The sequence below is a fragment of the Chiloscyllium plagiosum genome, unplaced genomic scaffold (assembly GCF_037043375.1).
Source record: "Chiloscyllium plagiosum isolate Xiang-an unplaced genomic scaffold, Cpla_swu_hap1 HiC_scaffold_17, whole genome shotgun sequence".
NCBI lineage: Eukaryota > Metazoa > Chordata > Chondrichthyes > Orectolobiformes > Hemiscylliidae > Chiloscyllium > Chiloscyllium plagiosum.
In genome coordinates, this window is record NW_028270155.1 from 55,261,634 (window position 1) to 55,284,866 (window position 23,233).

At 39.8% G+C, this 23,233-nt stretch overlaps 1 protein-coding gene across 4 annotated transcripts in view; it reads left to right on the forward strand.

Moving 5' to 3' along the window:
* The window catches only part of ripor1 (RHO family interacting cell polarization regulator 1), a 328,143-nt gene that overhangs the window by 169,430 nt on the left and 135,480 nt on the right, over positions 1-23,233 (forward strand). The window contains exon 1 of one of the 4 annotated variants that reach the window (XM_043707050.2): positions 3,909-4,062. The exons of the other annotated variants lie outside the window; for them this stretch is intronic. The gene's annotated coding sequence lies outside the window, so the exon portion shown is untranslated. Of the gene's footprint in view, positions 1-3,908; positions 4,063-23,233 lie in introns of those variants that run through there. 4 annotated transcript variants of the gene reach the window in all.

The following is a 23,233-nucleotide window of genomic DNA, read 5'->3' on the forward strand; positions in this document are numbered from 1 at the left end:
TCTCTTTGAAATTTAATTATATAGGGGATTGTCCCATCCAATCAAATAAGGCTCTAAGTAAGGCCCCACAACAAGCAATCCTTTAATTTGGCCTCTAATGTTTTGTTGGGGTAAACAGAATTAGCACAAACAGCCAGCCTTTTGGTAATTTTATAACTTAGCACAACTGTGACTGTGCAGTGGAAGCCAGCATACCTTCTAAGATTAGTCCATTCTTTTAAAGTTTCCAGAACTGCCTTAGTCTCTTCCTTCCATTGCAGCGGTTATACTGATGAAATCTGACTGGCAAGCTTTGTGCAGTATTTGTGGAGATGAAAATCACAAATATTGAAATAAAAGAGAACTAGTTTAGAAGAAACAGAAATAAGATAGACTTCAGATTTTAATGGTTAAGTTGCTGAGGGATTTTGTTCCCTCTTTACCCTCCCTACCATTTTGGAGTTGTCCTATCTGATTAGTATAAAGCTTGGAAATGCATTTGGCTTTGCGGTGTCAACAGGTTTTGCAGGCAGTATTACCTTTCTTGATATAGTGTAAAGAAAACCTAGGCCGAGAGTATTTTAATTCCAAGAATGACTTTAACTTGAGTCTTTTGTGTTGTGATGCACAACAAAATAAACCCTAGGTTCACCACAGTTTGCAGGTCCTGGAAATAGTTTACAGAACTTAATGTCTGCTGTAGACCACTAATGCCAACAGACTCCAACCAAATATTCTAAACTGGAATGTGGGCATACTTTAGGATGTTTCTGCTTGTCATCTTGACTGATGTTACCTGATCCACTTGATGCTCTGTTGTTTCAAATTTGCGCTGCAGACGGTGTGTGGTCCTGCACCCTGCGGCACAGAGGATTGAACTCGTCCTTTTTTTTTAACTGAAGGTTACAGATTAGTGGGGGTTACAGACTAATGCACTGTAAGAAAAGCATGGACTCTTATTACTCAGCAGAACACTAAAAAAGGAAAAGCCAAAGGATCTGTAGCAGTGGCTTAGTCAGCCTTTCTTTTCATCCAGAAGGTGCAGACATTGTATTCTATCTTATGACTCCCAGACATTTAAATAACCAATTTTTTAATCTCAAATGCTGGATGTATTAATTGAATGTATTCCAGTGATCAAAACATAAACTGAGGACTGATATCAGCTACAGAGACTCTAATGGAGTAGTGAGGGGTATATAGCATTCTGAATACTCAAGTCTATATGCACATAATAGTTCCCAACTGTTCATTCTATAATATTTTGTAATTATTAAATTGAATACTACCTGCTTGTGCAGTGTTTAACTCCAGTGCACACTGCTCTGGAGTAGTGAGTTGTGCATTGAGCCTGTGATTTCTCCAGTGTATGTTGGAGCTCCAAGAGAAATTAATTGTTTCTCTAAAAGGTGCAAGCAAATTCAGAGAAGTAAGTCTTGACACTGTCACTAATTTCTGTGTTCCTGATGAAGGGCTTTTGCCCGAAACGTCGATTTTACTGCTCCTCGGATGCTGCCTGACCTGCTGTGCTTTTCCAGCACCACTCTAATGTAGACTCTGGTTTCCAGCATCTGCAGTCATTGATTTTACCACACTGTCACTAATTGGTGTGTATGTCACTATACCCCAAATCGCATTGCAATAATAAGTTAGATATTGATGTTTATGTGAAGTTCACCAGGCATCTTGATTGCAATAAAAATTATACTTTCAGTTCAACTGAGGAATGTCGTCTTATACAAAGCAGCTTCAGTGATTCAGGGTGTATAGAACTTAAGGAGCACAATGTGGGGGGTTGGGGAGAGAGGAGATTTTCCAACTCTCCTTGTCCATATTCATGCTTGCATGAACATCACCAAATAAACCTCTCTAATTTATTACAGGTTTGATCTCGATATGTTTGTCTAGATATGAACACTGATTAAGACCTAATCCTTTAAAGTCCAAGTCTATTAGCTTGAATTATTGAAGAATTTGATTATTTTTCATGCAGCCAGTGGCTTTGTAATTAACAGAAGCCACCTTTCCCCTTCATTGATATCAATACTCTGGGAAGCCTTGGAAGTGAGGAAGTGTATATAAATGAGTTTTCTTTCTCATGAAATTAAAATGTACATTTTGACTTCAAAATTTGATGGATATCCAAAGTTTAAGTCAGTGTTTGCTTTGCAGAATATAGCAGAATGTTATGATGATACTTTGTCCTTAATATTGCTTGGAGTTATGTTTTAAAGGATTGTAGAAAGAAGAATTCTTTGTAAATTTTGTGGTTATACCTGGAGTGGTTTCCTCAAAAGAGATCTTTTGAAGGTTGACTGTGGACGCTGTGGAGATTTTTTTTATATAAAAGATGCTTTGGAACTCTCTGAGAAATGAAAGGACTGGTGACAACAATCGGTTTGCTGAAGACTCTGGTGCTGATTTAATTAGTGACTGACTTGGAAAGATTTTGGTTTTATCTGGTTCTGTTCCAGAGAAGCCTGAGTGCCAACAGACTTGAACGAACACTTGCTAAGAACCCACTGCCCATTTTGAAATTAAAACCCTCTTCGTCATTTCAAGTGAAACGATTTCGTTCTTTTGAAAGAGTAGTTTAAAAGACATCTCAAGTGTATTTCCTGATCAAGACTTTGAGACAACTGTACATGATGAGTGGCTTGACCACATATGCCAGAACGTCGGAGCAATAGAGCAGAGAACATTCTCCACTCTACCCCTTTGCCTTTAAAAATAACACACTGGCCAAAGTGCTTTCTTTTCCCAAAAGCCAATTCCCTTGCAAAGAAATTGCCTGTGTTTTTGAGATATTTGGTGATAAGCATTTTGGCTTTTATATTGCTGACTATGTGCTTTAACCAATTATTACATCCTTATTGAATAAATTACTGTTTTAATAAACCCATAATTGTATTTGTTATGAAACCTGGTTGATAAATCCAATTATTTACAGTCTAATATAGTTAAGATGTTTACTTGACCATCCCAGTAACTAGGAAAACTATATTTTAATTTTGTGTTGCAGTCTATGGAGCAGTCTGACTAGAGCAACTGTGCACTCTTCCAACCTTGGTCATAACCAGCGATAACCCTATACTGTAATTTGTATTCTGTATTTAAACATGTCTTTGGTCCTGCTTCTCTGTTGTTCTGAACTAAAGTGGCTCGTTATAAAAGTTTGTGTGTATGTCTGAAGGTCTGAAGTATTATTCGACCCATTGGGAATCCTAGTGACTCAGTAATTCCACCTTGGTACAGTTGGCTCACATTTAAGTAAAAGCATTAATCAGCGGTTCATATGACTAATGGTTCAACCAATACTGGTTTAAAATGACTCAATATAAAGGCATTCATGTCTAAGTGAAATGATCCGGAGATTCTTCAGTAGAAATAGGATTTGTGCAAGATAGTTATGTTGTTGAGTGATGAAGTCCTGGAGGATGGTCTTTAATAGTGGAGACTTTCTCTCTGGATCATTGGTTTCTATCAGTATTGTATAATTGGTCAGGAAATGAAGAATGACCAATGAAAATAAAAGGCCTGTACTTAAAGTTATAACCCTGTGAACCCTAAAATTATGATAATACATGAGTATTATACATGACACTAATTGCCAAAGGAGAGCCTGCAAATATAAAAAGTGGATTTCATTTGTTTCCCTTCATCCATTTCATTCCTATTTGTCTTCCCAGATCCACTCCTGAAATAAGAGTAAACACATTACTTCCGAAGAGGTCCTCCTTCATATTGTCAGGAAAGATTCTTTTGGCCTAAAATTTTGAGGAGCTTGTAGTGTTTTGTTGGGTATATAGCAGTTTCACTTAAATCATCTTGAAACCTGACTTCCAATAGGGTGGTGTTGTATTGCTCACTGCCTGTGTGTTCTTTATACAATAAAACTATATTTCAGGAATGATTAGGAGCAACAGGAAATGCATGATGTCAGTGTGGGAGGGATCCTTAAAGCTCCAAGGCTTGAGCTTCATTCCCGTTTTTATCTGGTGGACAAGAACACACAAACTGGAACTGAATGATGTTGACTCAGTTGTTGAAACTTCTCAACTTTCAGCTTTTGTGGAGTTGAAGGTAAATGTTCCATTCATTGAATTTTACATTTAATATGGCTGGTTGATTACAATTGAATGAATAGAGAAGAGTTGAGTAAATGTGGTCACAGCCTCTGTGATATAATGTTGATGAAAGATAAAGTTCTCTCTGGCAGCCTGGCTTAAGCTCTGGTTCCTTCCTGCGGAGTTCAGTATATCTGATAATGTAGCTACTACTACTGCCCTTCAGGCTATGCTATGCTGTGCCATGCCATACCTCTTCCTATACTCCGGAACTGCTTTAATGCTTTTCTTACCTGTACCTAAATGTTGCCACCTGTGTCATTAGCCTCCTAAATACTATTTCCTTTTCCGAAAACCAAAAATGCTTTTCAAATCTATTGAATTTGTGAACCTGTGAACGCCCTGGAATTTCAACTAGGTTTTAAATGTTTTCCGTAAAAAGATTCTGTTGTGTTGAAAGATTAAGTTGATGAATCACTTTATTGAGAAGTGGAATCTTTGAGAAACTATGCTCCCCTAGTTTTGGATCACAAAAGCAAATTCATGTAGTGGAGTAGGGTTCACGGTTATTACATGGGCTCTTGTCAAATAATTGTGTGTGTGTGGGTGTGGGTGTGTAGTAGGTAATTTGTGGACCTAAATCAAATGGCTTAACAGTCAGTTTTTTTTTAAATTCGTGTTCGTTCATCCTCTCTTGTTTGGGAAACTGGTCTAAGCTGATTTCTTTTGTACATATAAGTTATAAAGTGGCCACTATTTCTGTATGAATTTTGCTCGTGAATGTCAACTGTCTCTTTTGCCACAGGGACATTACGACTGAGACCAAGACTGACAGTCCTCACAGATTTTCGCTTGGGTCTGTTTTTTGGTCAGCAAGAAGTGTACAATCTGGTCATGTTTAAAATTTACTTTTCTCTTTCCCTTAACAAAAATTGCAGAAACCAGTCTGTTGTGTTCTGGCTGCTAGTTCAGTGCAAACGTGGTATTGAACCTGAAGCCTGGTTGGTCTATATGATTCAGTTATTACCTGGATAGACTAAATCAGCTGTGTGTGTGTGTGTATGATCACTCTATCCTTGTATAAACAGTAGGAGGAGCAACTTTCTTGAGTAATCAGTCCAGTGGCTGAGATTGAATTAATGAGACAAGAAACATTGATCAATAGATTCATTGATAATGGTTTGGTTGGGAGTTGGTGGCTTCCTCTCTGGATTTGGTCCATCTGCAAACAGCAAGTTTACTGCAATGATCTAGTTTCCTGAGCACAACTTTCTGAGAATAGTTTGTGCACAGTTAGACAAAAAAAAGAGCCTAATCAAGTGTGTTAAAAGCTTACTAAGAGCCCAGTTTAATGGGAATAAGTGCATGACTTGTTTGATAGAACTGAACCCAAATCAGAAATATTTCCGCTTCAGTATTGGTCTGTGCTAATATGTCAATCAACGTATCGGAAGCATGTGACTCTTTCCCATACAGTAATGATGGTGCAGTGGTGTACAATAGGGGTAACTGAGCAAAGTAACCTGCATAAATAGTGTACTTCAGTCATGGTGTTCAAGGGGAGTTCATTCTACTCTCGAGACCAGAAAGATTGGTTTTACCAAATCCGAATATAATCCTTAGTCAGACGCTGTCTTAAAGGCCACGTTGGCATATCAAAGGGTGATATTAAGACAGTTTTATTGCCCAGTAAATTTCACAAGTGACCATTCTTCATAAATGATCCAGTATTGGAAAACCGTTCCAACCAAACCAATCTTCCTTTCACTTAATGTCCACTTACTTGCACTTTAGAGAGAAACACTGTGCACAGTTTTGAAGTATGAAATCTTGCCAGTTTCTCCCTGCCATTCACCGTACTTCTAGTACCTTCATGATGAGCTCCTTGGATTTACTACGCAGGGCTAAAAAATGTGTCGCTGGAAAAGGGCAGCGGGTCAGGCAGCATCCAAGGAGCAGGAGAATCGACGTTTCGGGCCTAAGCGTCGATTCTCCTGCTCCTTGGATGCTGTCTGACCTGCTGCACTTTTCCAGCAACACATTTTTCAGCTCTGATCTCCATCTTCAGTCCTCACTTTCTCCTAGTTGATTTACTACGCAGGGTTGAGAATCTGATGGTGGGAAATGTCTGGTCCTGAACCTGCAATGTGTCATCCACGTGGCACTATCTTGATCCAGTAATATCTTAAATGAGCTGAAGGTGATTTTGGTACCCAGTTTGTCGTGCTGAGTGCAACCAGTTGATTATTCAGCTAGGAACTGGCAATTTCTATCTTGGTCCATCTGGAGGCAGAAGGTTTATTGGAATACTCTTAGTTCCCTGCCTGAAAAGCACCAAAAGCAAAGGCAGATGACAGACATGATGAGGTTTACTGTTACTTTGCCGAAGAGATTAAGCAGCATCCCAGATGTTCAGCAGTGCCCTCCCCAACTTGAGCCTGGCGCCACCAGAGTATAAGAGGTTCATTGAATTAGCAGTCAAAACTCTGACCTGCCCCTCCCTAGATTGTTAACAGATTCACCTTAATAAACCAATAAATGGAGGTGAATGGATTCCTTGCTTTGACATTTGTTTGAAATCACAATGTATCCTGAAGAGTTGGAATTCAGAAATGCCATCCGTGATACTTCAACCTCATCCACACTTTATCCAAATCCCTCCAGTATTTGAAAGCCCAGTGCCAAGTTTCAGGTTAGATTTCTGATCACACCTTTTACTATATGGCATTCTGTTCCCTCATTCTAATCTGAAGCCGTTGTAATTCTGCAATGCCTGAAGACCATAAAACCAAAGACCCAAACAGGCCATTCGCTCCATCAAATCTGCTCTGCTATTTCAGTGAAATCTGATAATCCTCAATTCCATTACCACTTTATTCCCATAACCTTTGGTTCCCTTTCTAATTTAAAAAAAAAGTCTCTAAGTTTACCTTGAATGTACTTAACAACCCAGCCTTCTGCCCTTATCAGCAGAACCAATGGAGGAATTTGCATTGCTCTGTTTACAGTGATCATTCAAGGCAAATTGGTGCCTTGATGTTTCAGCTGTTCAACAGTGTGGAAAATCTATAATAATTGCTATTTGATTTCATTTTATTCCCAAATGCCACCAATATATTAGTTTCATAAGTGGACAGTATGCTTTGGCATATTCTAACAGTTGCTCTGAAATGTATTTTTTAAAAATTCCATTGTTTTTAAAATGAAATTCCTTTGGTGATCAAGTGCTGTTTCTTTGTGGCTATTTTGAAATAGTCAAAATCAATGTTTATTTAGTCCATGGGTGAAGAGAGATTAGGTCACTTTTAAACCAGTACAATTTAGTAATATAGTTTTGTGCTTTCAAGATTTATTGCTGGATATCCCTGTTTTATTATTTGTAAAGAGCTGGGAAGTAATTGCTAAGTGAGGGTAAATCCTGAGTTGTTATCATTTGCTGCACTGTAGTCGTATACAAGTACCAATATATCAATGCAGCCACCAGTAAGAAATACAATTAAAGTTCCAGCATTTTGAGTCTAAAGTCAGATTGTTTCTAATGATAGGGTCAGAAGATATGACTTAATCCCTATGTGTTTGTTTAATATAGAAGAAATATTTAAATTAATAATGAATTGAAAATGCTTACTGTTCAATGGGCAAGTACTGTATAGTTTGAAATACAGTGGTGTACGTCTCTTGCACTGAAGCTCAACTCTGAAGATTACTTTTGGGGAAGGGATGTTTGGATCACTTGTGTGCAGCCTCATTTCTCTGTCTTTCCTGCGGCCTCCCACTCCTAGTTGGACAAAGTATCTCAATTCTTATCTCTCATTACTTTTGACTAAAGCTTACTGTTTTACTGAGTGCTATTTTATTCTTTCTGTGTCCTGCCTGTTTATATGTTCTTTGTCTGAAGAATAATGAGCTGTTTGCTAACTTCTTTGTCATCTTGAGGCCACATTGTTTCCTTCAGTGAAACAGGGATCCCTTTGTTCTCCTCTCTGTTGGCTGCACTTGAATAGATACCAATAAACATAGAGGAGATTATTCACAATGGTATATTTCTCGTGTCCTCAGAGAGTTTGTGTTTTTGGGGCTAATCCAGACTGCAAATTTATGTTTGGCCCCCTCCATCTGTAACCAGTGGATCAGGTGTAATACATAGTGGTTCATTCTTTCAACAGTGCCACTACAATCCCACTATGAGCATAACCTCAAATTGACTTTCCAGAGACTAGGGTGCATGAGACCTAGATGTCCTTAGTTAAATTTGACTTGCTTAGTGACTTTTAAACACGAGTCTTAAATTGATCGACTGTGTACGTGCACAGTCAGCGAAAGCTATTAATATTAACCTCACCATCTATTGCTTATGAATGATGAAAACAAACTGAAGTAGGTAGCAGGTTTGTTGCAGCAACATCAATGATTGTAGTGCATTACTAAAATAATAAAACATGTTAAGCATTTAGCAGCAGACTTAAAAACAAAATTTGCCACCAGGTTGCATGAGCTATTAGTGGAGATGATCCAAAGCTTAATCTAAGATTATTGATGAAAGTGAAGTTAAGAGGGAGATGGGTTGTACAAAGCACGCTTACAGGAGTAAAGGCTGATACATTTCCCAAAGCTGGAGGCCTGCATCCTAGAAGGTCTTCCACTGACAGTGGATGCATTGGTTATAGACTTCCAAAATTCCCAATTCTCATTGAAATGTAACATTAACATTCAAAAAGAGAGATACAGAGTGCAGGAAAAAAGTAGGCCCAGTATCTTATGAAGGAAGTAAGAGTAGGGCATTTACTAAACCATAATACAATCGGGCAGAGTGAACACAACATTTTGAGAAAAGGAACGTGTTTGACAAACATCTTTGCAGTTCTTTGAAGAGGTAACCAGCAGGGTGGATAGTGGGGTAGCATTAGGTGCAGTGCGTTTAAAACCATTCGGTAAGGAGTCTCAAATATTAAGATAAGAGCTCATGATTAACATGGATACTGAATTGGCTAACCCATAGCAGGCAGAGCCGAATTAATTTTGGATGAGCAAACTGTAACTAGCAGAGAGCCAAAGATCAGTGCTGGGGCCTCAACTGCTTACAATCTATATTATTGATTTGAATCAAAAAACAAACAAAATATATTAACAAGTATGTTGGTAGGAAAGTGAGGAGGATGCAAAGAGTCTGTCATAGTGATAAAGATAGGTTACTCCAATTGCCCACTCATTTAACCTGAGTGAAATATGTTGTCCACCTTGGTAAGAAGAATAGAAAAGTAAAATATTTAAACCAAAGAAGATTACAGATTGCCTCAGTACAAAGTGATCTGGGTATCCACAGATAGGAAACACAATCGACATGTAGGTACAATGAGCAATATGGAACACTCATTGAATGTTACTCTTTATTGCAAGGGAGTTGGATAAAAATAGGGGAACCTTTTTTACAACTGTACCAGGGGTTGACAAGATCACGCCTGGAGTATTTAGAGCAGTTTTGCCTTCATATTTAAGGGAGAAAATATCTTCATTGGAGGCAAATCAGAACGGCTCTAGGCTGATTCCAGGATGAAGCACTGCTTGATAAGGAAAGTTTGAGCAGGTTAGTATTACATTCAGGAGTTTAGAAGAATAAGGTTATCTTATTGAAAGACAGACTTCTGAGGGGACTTAATATGGTAGATATCGAGAGTATTTTTTCCCTTTGAATCTAAAGTACGTTGTTGCCCCTTAAGATAGAGATGGAGAATTTCTTCTTGGAGGGTCATGAGCCTTTGGAATTTTGTCCGTCAGTGCACTGGAAGCTGAGTCATTGAATGTATTCAAGGCAGAGACAAGTATTTCCAGAAAGTAAAGGATGTATCCTGTCAGTATCAGTAGCATTTCCGTCACCATTTCCTGCAGGCACCACTGACCAACCTCCCGTAGCAGGTTTTTATTGATAGCTCTGCATTTGATGCTCAGGATTTTATGTAAGCAGTGCTGATGAATGCCTTTTAGCTGACATGACAACTTTGCTACGTTTTATTTCTTGCTGCTGTAGATTGTGGTTGATGCTATGGTTAACTGGAGAGTTGCATTTTTGCTCTAGTCTCACTACTTCATGAGTCCCAACATAAAAACACCACTTCCAGTCACCAAGATGACTAAGTAACTACTTTATCTCTATCAGGTTTTAAACAATAAAATCCATCAGCGCAATTATGGATTTCCTGTCTAAGTAAAACTTTTTGAATAATAAGATGAATAAAGATATCACAATTTGGGGTTAATGTACAGTCAAGAATATGGAAGTATAAATGTCTCTCTCATAAATATCCCCAAAATATATACGTACGTACGTGTATACACACGCGCACACACACACATGCCTTCTGCACAAAAAGAGAAAAAGTGAAGTGGATTTTTCTGCTGGGGTTAACTATTTGAAAAAGAACACTTTGGCCTATGGGTTATTCTTGATGGGGGTGTCGGGGAGAAAGGTTGGGACATGAGATGTTCCAGAGACTGTTATGGTATGTGTGGTCAAGTTATTGATCATTCATATTTGTCTCTGAAGCCTTGCAGACACCACTTGTTCATAAAATACAATGTAGAGGAGACTAAATGCAGACTGTGTGACTGGCTTGCAGACCATCCCTGTTTTTCTGTAAGAATGACCCTGATCTAACCACCATTTCATTGCACCACGTTGCTTTCATAGGCTTGTTTCAGTTTTCCAGTCAAGCCTAACACAAATAGAAAGAAACCCTTCTGTTTCCGTTTTAGATACTTTATAGGGTTCTGAACTCAGCATGGAGTTCAACAGCTTCAGACCATGAACATTGTCCTCAATTTTGATTTCTCTCTTACCCCACCTCTTTTTAAAAAAAAAAATACCCATCACCCTCACTGTCTTGTTTGCACAAACATTAATTCTGCTATTAACACCTACCATTTATACCTACTCTTCATTTATAGCTCTTCCTGCCTGCCATTAACACTCTCTTTCATCTTTTTGTTCATGGGCACCCTTACCATCTGTTACATTTTCTTGTCCTCCATTTTCTACTACATTTTCTCAGCCCCTTTGGGTGTCCTGAAGAAGAATTGATTGGGTCTCTGTGTTGTTCTGATTCTTTCAACATAGATGCTGAGTTTCTCCAGAGTTTTGTTTTATTTCAGATATCAAGCATCTTCAGTACTTTGCTTTCATTTTAAGTCAGTTGAGATGTTCTTTCAATTATATTACAAGTTCGCAAGAATAAATAGGTTTTATCCTGAACTCCACAGAGGGGTTTTCTTCCCCCAAGAAATGGGAGAGATGAGTTGGGAAGATAATTCATAGCAAGCTTGCCTCCAAATTGATTGTGGAGTGGGAGACAGCTAATGTTTCAATCCAAAGACTCTTCTTTTGAACTAGCTCTTTGGACTCGATGCTAACTCTGTTTCTTTCTGCACAGATGCTGCCAGACCTGCTAAGCTCTTCCAGCATTTTCTGTTTTTATTTTTGATTTCCAGCATCCACGTTTGCTTTAATTGTTTGCATTTTGTTTTTATTTCCTTTAATTCGTCTGGTTCTTAGACTTCCTTTTAACTGAACCAGATGCCAACAATAACTTTTCCAAGCCAGTCACTATTCCAACAAAACATCCCCAGCAGTGACTACAGAAAAGTAAGCCCTATCCCCAGCTGAGAGATTTATAGGAAGCCTTCTTTTAAAAAAAGGGACTCGATGTCCACTGTGAACCTTCAATTACCTCTTCAAGAGATATGTTCACCAAACCTGCAATGAACATTTTTTCCCACAATCATGCAAGACTTAAATCCTCCAAGCAATTTAACACTACTGTGGACATGTAGAACCATTGTTTTAGATTAGATTAGATTCCCTACAGTATGGAAACAGACCCTTTGGCCCAACAAGTCCACACCGACTCTAAAAAGAGCAATGTTGAAGGAGTCTGCAATGCCCATTCTGGTTTTGATGCAGCAGCTGATGTCTCCTGATGTAAAACTTTGAAGATGTTAAGATACTGCCCTGGGTTGCCCTACTTTTCTCTGATCTACCAGAGTGTGGCTGCTGATGGGTGATTGTAAAATCCACCTTTAAATTGGGCAAGTTCTTAACAGGTGGCTTTTGATACCCCCATGTCAATGATGTATGTGAGTGTAAACATTTCCCGCAACATAATCTACCAGTTGTTCACGAGAAATATTGTCTACTTTCAATCTGTTGAGGAGCATTGTGCTGAAGACCTTGCCATGTACTGACAGTAGCGCTATGCCCCTGCAGTTGTAGTTGCTAAAATTGCATTTTTTTCTCATTGACTCCTAACTATTACTTTGCTTTTGGAGCTGACTATCATTTTACTCTTTTAATAAACAGATTAAACCAAATTAAAATAAGGTCAGAAGTCACATGTCACCAGGTGAAAGTCCAACAGGTTTATTTGAAATCACAAGGTTGTGACTTGTGTGACTTCTGACCCTAACCACTCCAGTCCAACCCTCCAACCCTGACAACATAGAGTCATAGAGATGTACAGCATGGAAACAGACCCTTCGGTCCAACCCGTCCATGCCGACCAGATATCCCAACCCAATCTAGTGCCACCTGTCAGCATCCGGCCCAAAACCCTTCCTATTCATATATCCATCCAAATGCCTCTTAAATGTTGCAATTGTACCAGCCTCCACCACATCCTCTGGCAGCTTATTCCATACGCATACCACCCTTTGCGTGAAAAAGTTGTCCTTTAGGTCTCTTTTATATCTTTCCCCTCTCATCCTAAACCTATGCCTTCTAGTTCTGGACTCCCTGACCCCAAGGAAAAGACTTTGCCTATTTATCCTATCCATGCCCCTCATAATTTTGTAAACCTCTATAAGGTCACCCCTTAGCCTCTGACGCTCCAGGGAAAACCGCCCCAGCCTGTTCAGTCTCTCCCTGTAGCTCAGATTATCCAACCCTGGCAACATCCTTGTAAATCTTTTCTGAACCCTTTCAAGTTTCACAACATCTTTCCGAACCTCCACATGACATTAAAATAGAAACAGCTCTTTATAGGGGGAAAAAATTCCTTTCTTTGTCAGCTTGACAATTAGTCTTTATCTTCAGTCATGTGGGTATCCTGTACCGTCCATGTCTTAGTGAACAGATCACAGGCTCATGTTGCGAAGGTACTCTTGCCATGTTTCATTAGTTCTGCTGGTATCTGGTTGATCCCAGGTGCCTTGGTGTTCTTTGTGTTCTTGTCAGTTCGTTGGACCTGGATTCAACCAAACAGCAGCAGAGTGATTTGAAAGCTTATGCTTTGAGTTGTCTAAAGACAGACTCTGGCAGTTACTTCAGTGTGAAGTTACCCCCAAGCATGGGTTTGTACATCAGAAATAAAAACAAATTGCTGGAGAAACTCAGCAGGCCTAGCAACATCTATGGAGAGAAAGACAGAATCAACATTTTGGGTCCAGTTCTTCAGAACTGCTATGAAGAAGGGTCACTGGGCCAAAGTTCAGACTCTGCTTTGACAGATGCTGCCAGTCCTGCTGAGGTTCTCCAGCTTTTCTGTTCTTGTTTCATATTTCGAGCACCCACAGTTCTTTTTTTTTGTTTTGTGTACAACAGCCCCTGCTGAAAATTGTTCCTAGTGTCACTCATATATCGCTGGTGTTTACTCTTGCCTTACGCAAAACAGGAATAACTACACTAAATGCTCAAAGGGAGCTGATGGATTTGGTTATCTTTGTTTATCGTGCAAGACACAATGTTGGTTGTTTTGATCGTGAGTGCGTTCTATCAGCGTAGACTTGAAAGCTAAGTTTAGGGCCTTGAATAATGGACTTATTTAGTCATCCTGGCAGTGAGCCAGTCAAATTTATATAAAATAAAACTTGGAAAATGTAACATCAGCTGTACATTTAAACACAAAGACTATCATGACTTTTTCTAGGCTCCCTTTCTACAGAGTATAAATCACCCAAAATTCTTGTGTGTGTATTACTGGATAGAAAGGTGAAGGCTTGTGACAGACTCAGTATGAGTGTGTGTGTGTGTGTATATATATAGATATATCCTCACTGCTTTACTGACCAGATTAGGTCATCAATAGCCATAGTTTCCAAACAACCGGCAGAATCTTGTTTGTTGAAGGAGTGGTGGGCGATGTTTCTAAGAGATTAATGTGCTTTTCCGGCGATTGCCTCTTGAATGCTGAAATTTATTGAGTTTATAATTGCTTGGGAATTTTTGGTATATTGGACAACTGCTTCCAAATGGCTGAGTTGTGTCTGCTGCAGTCATGTCTCTGAAGCTGCCCTAGTTCAAATAGAATTCTTACCTGTGCAGTTGTTTTCAAGTTAATGTTTGCCACTTGATTGTAGTGTCGCTGTCTGTTCAGTTGGCAGGACATATTGTGTGCAGTAACCAACCTACATTTATGGTGGAAGGCATTAGTGTTTGAGCTGCCTGGCCTGTGGATAGCCCATGTTTGCAGCCTTTGACAGTTCTGACAGCCTCATATTTAAGATCTCCGATTATGAGACTGAAGCAGCACTTTTTCATTTTTGAATGTGTGTCTAGAAGCTACAATTGCTCCCTGATGGTTCCTATGTTGCTGTGCCACAGTTTTGCCCCAGGGATGGTAATGTTGATGGCAAGGCTCTAGATGAAATGTTGATTGAGGGGAGGCTCAGCCATGCCCTGTGGTATTTCAGTGTGAATTATTTGAGTATTTTGTGTGAACATTGATTTTCATGGATATTTTTCCTATCTTAGTCGTAGCGATATACAACTTGGAAACAGATCTTTTTGGTCCAACTTGTCCATGCTGACCAGATATCCTAATCTAATCTAGTCCCATTTGCCAGTATTTGGCTCATATCCCTCCATACCTTTCCTATTCATGTACCCATGTGGATGCCTTTTAAATGTTGTAATTGTATCATGTCTCCACCATTTCTCTGGCAGATAGTTCCATACATGCACCACCCTCTGTGTGAAAAAGTTACCCCTTAGGTTCCTTTCCCTTTCCCTTCTCACCTTAAACCTATGCTGTCTAGTTCTGGACTCTCCCACCCAAGGGAAAAGACGTTGTCTATTTACCCTATCCATGCCCCCATGATTTTATAAACCTCTGTGAGGTCACCCCTCAGCCTCCGCCGCTCCAGAAAAATAGCCCCAGCCTATTCAGCCTCTCACTATACTCAAATCCTCCAACCCTGGCAACATTCTTGTAAAGTTTTTCTGAACCCTTGCAAGTTTTATAACATCCTTCCTTTAACAGGGAGATCCAGAACTGAATGTGGTATTCTAAAACTGGTCTCACCAATCTTCAGTGCATGATGTCCCAACTCCTATACTCAAAGCACTGACCAATAAAGATAAACGTACCAAATGTGTTCTTCACCACCCTGGTTACCTGTGATTCTACTTTGAAGGGACCAAGGTTTCTTTGTTCAGCAACACTTCCCTGAACCTTACTATTAAGTGTATAAGTTTTGTCATGTTTTGCCTTTCCAAAATGCAGCACCTCCTATCAGAAGGATGTTGTGAAACTTGAAAGGGTTCAGAAAAGATTTACAAGCATGATGCCAGGGTTGCAGGATTTGAGCTATGGGGAGAGGTTGAATAGACTGGCGCTGTTTTCCCTGGAGCGTCAAAGGCTGAGGGGTGACCTTATAGAGGTTTATGAAATCATGAGGGACATGGATAGGATAAATAGACAAGCTCTTTTCCTTGGGGTGGGAGAGTCCAGAACTAGAGGGCATAGGTTTAGGGTAAGAGGGGAAAGATGTAAAAGTGACCTAAGGGGAAATCTTTTCACATAGAGGGTGGTGTGTGTATGGAATGAACTCCCAGAGGAAGTGGTGGAGGCTGGTTCAATTGCAGTGTTTAAAAGGCTCTGGACGGGTATATGAATAGAAAGGGTATGGAGGGGTATAGGCCAAATGCTGGCAAATGGGACTAGATTAGGTTAGGATATCTGGTTGGCATGGACAAGTTGGACCAAAGGGCTGTTTCTGTGCTGTACATCTTTATGACCTCACATTTATGTAAATTAAACTCCATCTGCCACTCCTCTGCCCATTGGCCCATCTGATGAAGATCCCATTGTACTCTGAGGTAATTTTCTTCGCTGTCCACTACACCTCCAATTTTGGTGTCATCTGAAAACTTACTAACTATACCTCCTATGTTCACATCCAAATCTTTTTATATAAGTGGACCCAGCACTGATCCTTGTGGCACAGCACTGGTCACAGGCCTCCAGGCCGAGAAACAATCCTGTACCATCACCCTCTGGCTCCTACCTTCAAGTCAATTTTCTATCCAGTTGGCTAGCTCTCCCTGGATTCCATGTGATCTAATCTCGCTAATCAGTCTACTATGCAGAACCTTGTCGAACACCTTGCTGAAGTCCATATAGGCAAAGTCTACTGCTCTGCCTTCTTCAATAGTGTTTGTCACATCATCAAACAAAAACTCAAATCAAATTAGTGAGATACGATTTCCCACACACACAGCTATGTTGAACGATCACTAATCAGTCCTTGCCTTTCCAAGTTCATGTAAATCCTGTCCGTCAGAGTCTCCTCCAGCTACTGACGTCGGGCTACCCGTCTCTAGTTCCCTGGCTTTTCCTTACAGTCTTTCTTAAGTGATGGCATCACATTAGCCAATTTCCAGTCTTCTGGGACCCCAACTGTGGCTATTGATGATGTACGTATCCCAGCAATCTCTTCCCTAGCTTTCCACATGTTCTGCAATACACCTGATCAGGTCTCAGGGCTTTATCTACCTTTGTGTTTTAAGACATCCAACATCTCTTTTGTAATATGGACACTTGTCAAGATATCACTATTTATTTCCCCAAGTTCTCTACTTTTCTTATCCTTCTCCAAGTAAATACTGACTCAAAATACTCATTGATCTCCTGTGGTTTCACATGTAGATGGCCTTGTTGGTTTTTAATGGGCCCTATTCTCTCCCTAGTTTTTTGCGCTGAATATATTTGTGGAATCTCTTTGACAAATACTGTTAAGGAGATTCCAGAGATATCTCATCATCACTTCTTTTGCCCTTCTGATTTTCTTCTTGTGTATGCTCCTTCTGCCCTTGTGCTCCTCTAGGGATTTACTTGATCCCAGCTGTCTATACCTGACATATGCCTTCTCCTTTTTCTTGACCAGAGCCTCAATGTCTCTGGTCATCCAGCATCCCTTACACCTAACCAGCCTTGCCTAATGCACGAACATGAATGTATTGTCTCCGAACTCTCGTTATCTTATTTATGAAGGCCTCCCAGCATCCAATTGTCCTGTTACTTGTGAATAGCCTCCCCAATCAACTTTTAAAAGTTCTTGCCTAATTCTTCAAAATTGAATCTGAAAGAACTGTGGATGCTGTATATCAGAAACGAAAACAGAAGTTGCTGGAAAAGCTCGGCAGATCTGGCAGCATCTGTGAAGAGAAATCAAAGTTAATGTTTCGGGACTAGTGACCCTTCCTCAGAACTAAACTTTAACTTTTAGATCAGATCTATCCTTCTCCATAACTCTTTTGTTTCCTGTTGACAGATATCTCCTCCGACTTCTCAGAACAAGTTTGTGCCATTTACCTTTGTGTTAAATGTGGTGAGTTGAACACTGTTCAGCTTTCCAGTGTGAACGTTGTATCTAGTTGAAGTATCTTGCTTTTGGTACAGAGGTTAATTTTCGTCAAGTCTAATTGAATTAATTCTGTATGTAAAATTCCAGGAATAAGACTGTTTATAGTACTGAAGTAAACTTATAGTATGTTTACACATGGACATGTTTTATATGTTACTGCTGCACTGGCTGTCACTGTTCAATGCGGTTAGTTAATGTCATGCAGAAGTTTGAGTAAAAGCTAGTATCCGGCCCTGGAGCCTCTTTATTCAGCTCAGTGCGTAATATTGTCAGTAGAGCCTGGAGATCTGTGGAAGAAGCCTGATTGGGACTGTACTGAAACATAGCTTGCTTGAAGTTAGGTTCTAAGTGACTTGTTCATGATGTTTTAAATGAACAGTTATTTTGACTGTTCGATTGATTCAGTTAAAGGAGGTAAGGTAGCAGAGTATTGAGCAAATGGGACGTTGTCTTTCTGTGGGAACAGTTACTCTGCAGTGGTTAGCGCTACTAGCATTTTGAATTGTATTTCTCTCCTTTGTCCCTTCAAACATTGAAATTTGAATGGTCTATCTCCGCTTTATATCTGTTAGATAATTGTGTTTTCGGAGTGGGATGAGGCCAGAGGAAGTCCTTCTTTTCCAGGAAGCAAAGAGTAGAAGAAAATTTACTTTGTAGCTTCTACATTGTGCTTTTCGCAACCCAAGGCACTTTACAAGCAGTGAAGTATTTAAGTGCGGTCATCTGTGTCGGAAACATGACGGTGAGATTAAGAATAGCAAGATCCCAAAATAGCTAGGAAATAAAGATAAGATCATCCTTTATGTTAGATGATGGATAAATACTGAATTCTTCAACTTTTGTTCAAATAGTGTCATGAGTTTCTTTTACATCTACTTGAGAAGGCAAACAGGGCCTCAGTGAAATGTCTCTTCAGAAAGATGGCATCCAATCAGACTGTATTCCCTCAGTATACACAAACGTACAAATTAGGAGCAGGCCACTTGGCCTTTTGGGCCTGCTCCACCACTCGATAAGATGATGGCTGATCTGAATACTCCACATTCCCACCTAACCCAATGAACCTTTCACCTCCTGGCTTGTCAAGAATCTATTTACCTCTGCCTTAAAAACATTCAAAGACTTTGTTTCCACTTTCTTTTTGAGGAATTGAACTCTCAACCCTCTAAGAAAAATGATGGCCCGGTGGTGTTATCAGCACATTTTGTAAATGGAGTTAGAGCTGAATTAAGCCACACAGTTGTGAGTGTATGTGGAGTATAGTAAAGGGCTGTCCTGATATACAGCTATTTCTGAGATGTTACTTATATCCACTATAGTGAAGACTTACGTTGAATAGCAGTTCAGTTCATCAGACATCCACTAATTTTCCATTATTATTTCCCCAGACTCACTTCTATAAGATTAACATTTACTTTGTTTACTCTTTTTAAAAAAAATCCACAGGAATTTTCATTTTGTTTTAATATTTCTAGCTAACTTACCCTCTCACTTTGATTCATTCCTTCTTATTAATTTTTCAGTCAATCTTTGTTTTTTAATATTCTGTCCAGTCTACTTCAATACTTGACTGAAGTGCCAGCCTACATAAGTGTGCTCAAGTTTCCAGAGTGGGACTTGAACCTGGAAATTTCTACTACTGAGGTAAGGGGCTGAACCATGGCTGACATCTGAAGTGCAGTGTTGTGAAATGTGTTCTTAAAGAATCGAAAACATCCTGTCTCCCCTCAGCCTGCAACCCTTTTCTTGAATTTGTACAGGTAGGTGGGCTGAAGATGCTGCGGGGCAGCTACATGTTTCGCTTTCCTTCACTGATGTGCCTCTGTGCCCCGTTCAGTGTGCTCCATGGGTTAGTTGCATGCCTCTAGGCATGTAAACATTTTCCGCATTTTGAAACCCTATCTTACCCCCAAGGGTCAAAATAACTTTTCACTCAGTGATGCTCAAATTTCTGCTCATTTAGACTAAATGAATTGGCTGCCTTGTTCTGGGTAAGATCACAAAGCCTGCTGTTGAAATTAAGCATGACCCTTTGATCAGTTTGTCGTGGGGTTGGTTCAGGATTCACACCAAGTTTTCTTAATTCTGTGTTTCTTTTCATTCATCTGCCTTTTTAATATATTTAGCCCTCAAGGCTGTTGTTATTGGAGATGCCATGCCCTTTAAGAGAGTGAGTGATTAAATCGCATATGCTCCCTGAGCTCTCCAGTATGCACTGGAGACTGTAAACCCTTGGCTGGAGAGGCAAAGATCAACATAAGTCATTCGGAAAGACTGTCTTATGTTGAACGATGTTCAGTGGTTTGACTGAGACCTAAGCTGTCTCAGTAGCAGTCGTGGACTCTCCCTCTTTATGGGCATTTAAGCGGGCATTGGATAGGTATATGGAGGATAGTGGGTTAGTATAGGTTAGGTGGGCTTGGATCGGCGCAACATCGAGGGCCAAAGGGCCTGTACTGCGCTGTGTTCTTCTATGTTCTATGTTCTATGTTCTGTCGTTTCAATGCTGAAAAATGCTGATTCTGATTTATGTAATTTTCTACATTTCGAGTGAATTGCAAACGAATGTTTAAAATTGAATGTGTCACCATGTGTGTGTGACAAACAGCAATGATCTCAGCATGATGTGAGTTTTCATTCATTTATTTGAAATAACCCATCGTGGGTTATAAATATCATCAGATTTACATAACTCTGCTTCAGGGAAAAAAAATGGATGTCTTCCACCTATTCTTTGAGGTGCCCGGCCCTTTCCCTTTCCGCATCCCTCCCACCCTTGACCTATTTGAATGGAATATCAAATTCCCAGTGGAAACAAAACAAAGGAATTGTTCAAAATTTCACTGAAGCTAGAAATAATTGGTGGACATAGAAAAAAGGTTGATGTGTGGAGAATTGTAACTTGATATTTCACTCCCTGTTCTTGTGTCCAAAAAAGGTGATGTAGCCATGTATGGACTGTTTGCACTCGAGTGCAATCTGTGCTGTGAGAGTTTAACATTTTTTATTGTTCCTCCTGGGCCAAAAGCAATTTTCTAAAGAAGGTTGGTTTTAATATTGTGTCTTGGCTTCCAACATGCAAAGATATGGGAGAAAAGTAATGTAAGTTTTATTTCACATTTCATGAAGTTCACCTGTACCAGGTATAATCTAATTCCAAGAAAGACAACAGAGCATTTCCATCCAGGGTGGGGTGTGTACAAATTATTCTTGTTTACATTTCCAAATGGGCTCCTTAATCCTAACAAGTGCAGATATAAACATGTGGACACATGCCCATGTTTTGGGCACAGGGTAATACATAATCTGCTGATGTACAGCCTAGTACTTTTGTGACATTCTCCTCGACCCTTCCACTTGGGATCATGGGGTGGGTGTGGTCTAACAAAATGGCCTGAGGACTGATTGGCTTGTGAGTTACCAATATGGGTTAGAACCCAAAATCAAACGACATGTCTTAATTTATACAGCACATTTCATGATGTGGGATAACATAGAACATGTGATGCCATTCTAAACTACTCCAAAACACTTTATGATCTGTTAAATACTGAACTGCAGATCATTGTAATACTGACCTGTTTTAATGATCTTGTTTGAGGGATGAAATGTTGATGGACACCAGACAGAACACCCCTGCTATTTGAATGGGATCTTTTACACCCCCCTGAGAGAGCAGACTAAGGTCCTGATTAATATATTGTCTGCTAGATTGCAATTCTGGTGCTCCCTCAGTGCTTAGTTAAGAGTTCGCTAGCTCTGGAATGAGATTTGACCCATTACCTTCGAAAGAAGAATATTAGCTTATAATATCAGCAAGTTTCAGCCCTTCATGAAGGGCTAGATAGGGTGGATACAGACTGGACCTATCCCCATTGCTGTGCAATCTAAAACCAGGGAACACAGAAAAACTCGCAGGACTGAGACAAGGACTTGTTTCACTGAGGGTGGGGAATCTTTGGAATACTGTACACCAGAGATCTGAGGAGGCTCAGTCCTTAAGTAATTTGAAATCAGAAATTAGTAAATTTAAAACTATCTGTTGACTTCAAGGGATATGGGAATGGCATGGAAATATGGCATTGACTGAGATGATCAGTTTGATCTGCAATGGGGGAGCAGGCTTGAGGAGCTGAATGGTCTTCTGCTCCAATGAGATGGTCAGGATTCTGGAAAATAGGGGGTGATGATTGCGATAGAGCAAATATAATAAGCCTAACTTTTCATCATGTTGAACTTTGTCATTGAAAATAAAGGAAATGGATTAAATATTGTAAATGCTGACAATGGACTTGTTGGTAATTAGATTCTTAGAATCTGATCAAATGTTGGAGCACAGGAATTGCTGTTGCAAATGAGTTGCTGATCTTTGCACAAACCAAGCCAAATCAAATCAATGGGAATGCTGCAAATGTGAAGATTTCCTAAGAATTGGAGTTGTCAACCTGAGATCAGCAGCTTTACTGAAGGGTACTCTAGATAATGAGAGTAGTTAATGTTTCCCCCCACAAATTGACATGGCTGATGAATTGACAGGAAATTTTATTTATTAAAAGCATATCCAAGCCATCAAAATGGGACTCACCACAGCGGCATTTGTTTATCCCGCAGTTAGAAATTCTGAAGTGCAGCAAGGAAAGGAGAAACTGGTTACAAAATGGTCCTACAAATTAACCAATGAACAGATTCCCTGATGCAGTAGTTTCAAAGCAGAGACAGAATGTGGCATTAAAGAGGCATTAACATTGGCAGTCTCTGCTTCATTTTTAAGACCCTCTGCAGCAGGCCACCAGGTGTAGGAGATTTGGAAAAATGTTCTCCAGTCCTTTTCAGCCAACTCTGTAAGTTTAAGATGCTAGTTTCATATCTTAATTGCTCCCAGCCTACCTGAATCTGAAATTATCATGTTCAGTTCATTCTTAGCATGAGGATCCTACACTACGTTGTCATGAGTTAATCCTGTCCCATAACACATCACTCTGTCTAAAATAGCCAACACCACAGTTCCACTCCATTCTCCAATGGCTAGATAGTCCGTCTGTAGTGTAATCAGGGTCCTATGGAATCCCAGATATAACAGACTCTGAGGGATATGCCAAGGAAATTGTAGAATCTGCTGGGCAGTTCCATGAGGGTGGAAGCCTCTGAAAATATACAATTAAATCAGATAATTTGGAGGGTTCCGCTGCAGACTAAAAAGAAATCATCCAACCCAACCAACCTATCCTGAACACCCCATCATCTATTTGATCCTTTTCCCTACTTGTGCCCTGGCACCATATTTACATGGCATCCTGGGACTCTACCCCGACTCACTTTACATGCTAACCTTACATTTATCTTATGGACCTAACCTCACATGAGCTGTCATGGTGCTTTTCCGTGATGCTGAGCATTTAAAGCACAGGATATAAAAACTAATTCCGTGAAAAGGTGGAGCGGGAGGGCTTCGTTTGACTTCCTCAACTGTCCTTTGCTATGAGGACCTGTCGGATTTCAATTATGCTCTGCATTTCTGAGGAAGAAACCCTGATCATGTCAAAAATCTGCAGCTC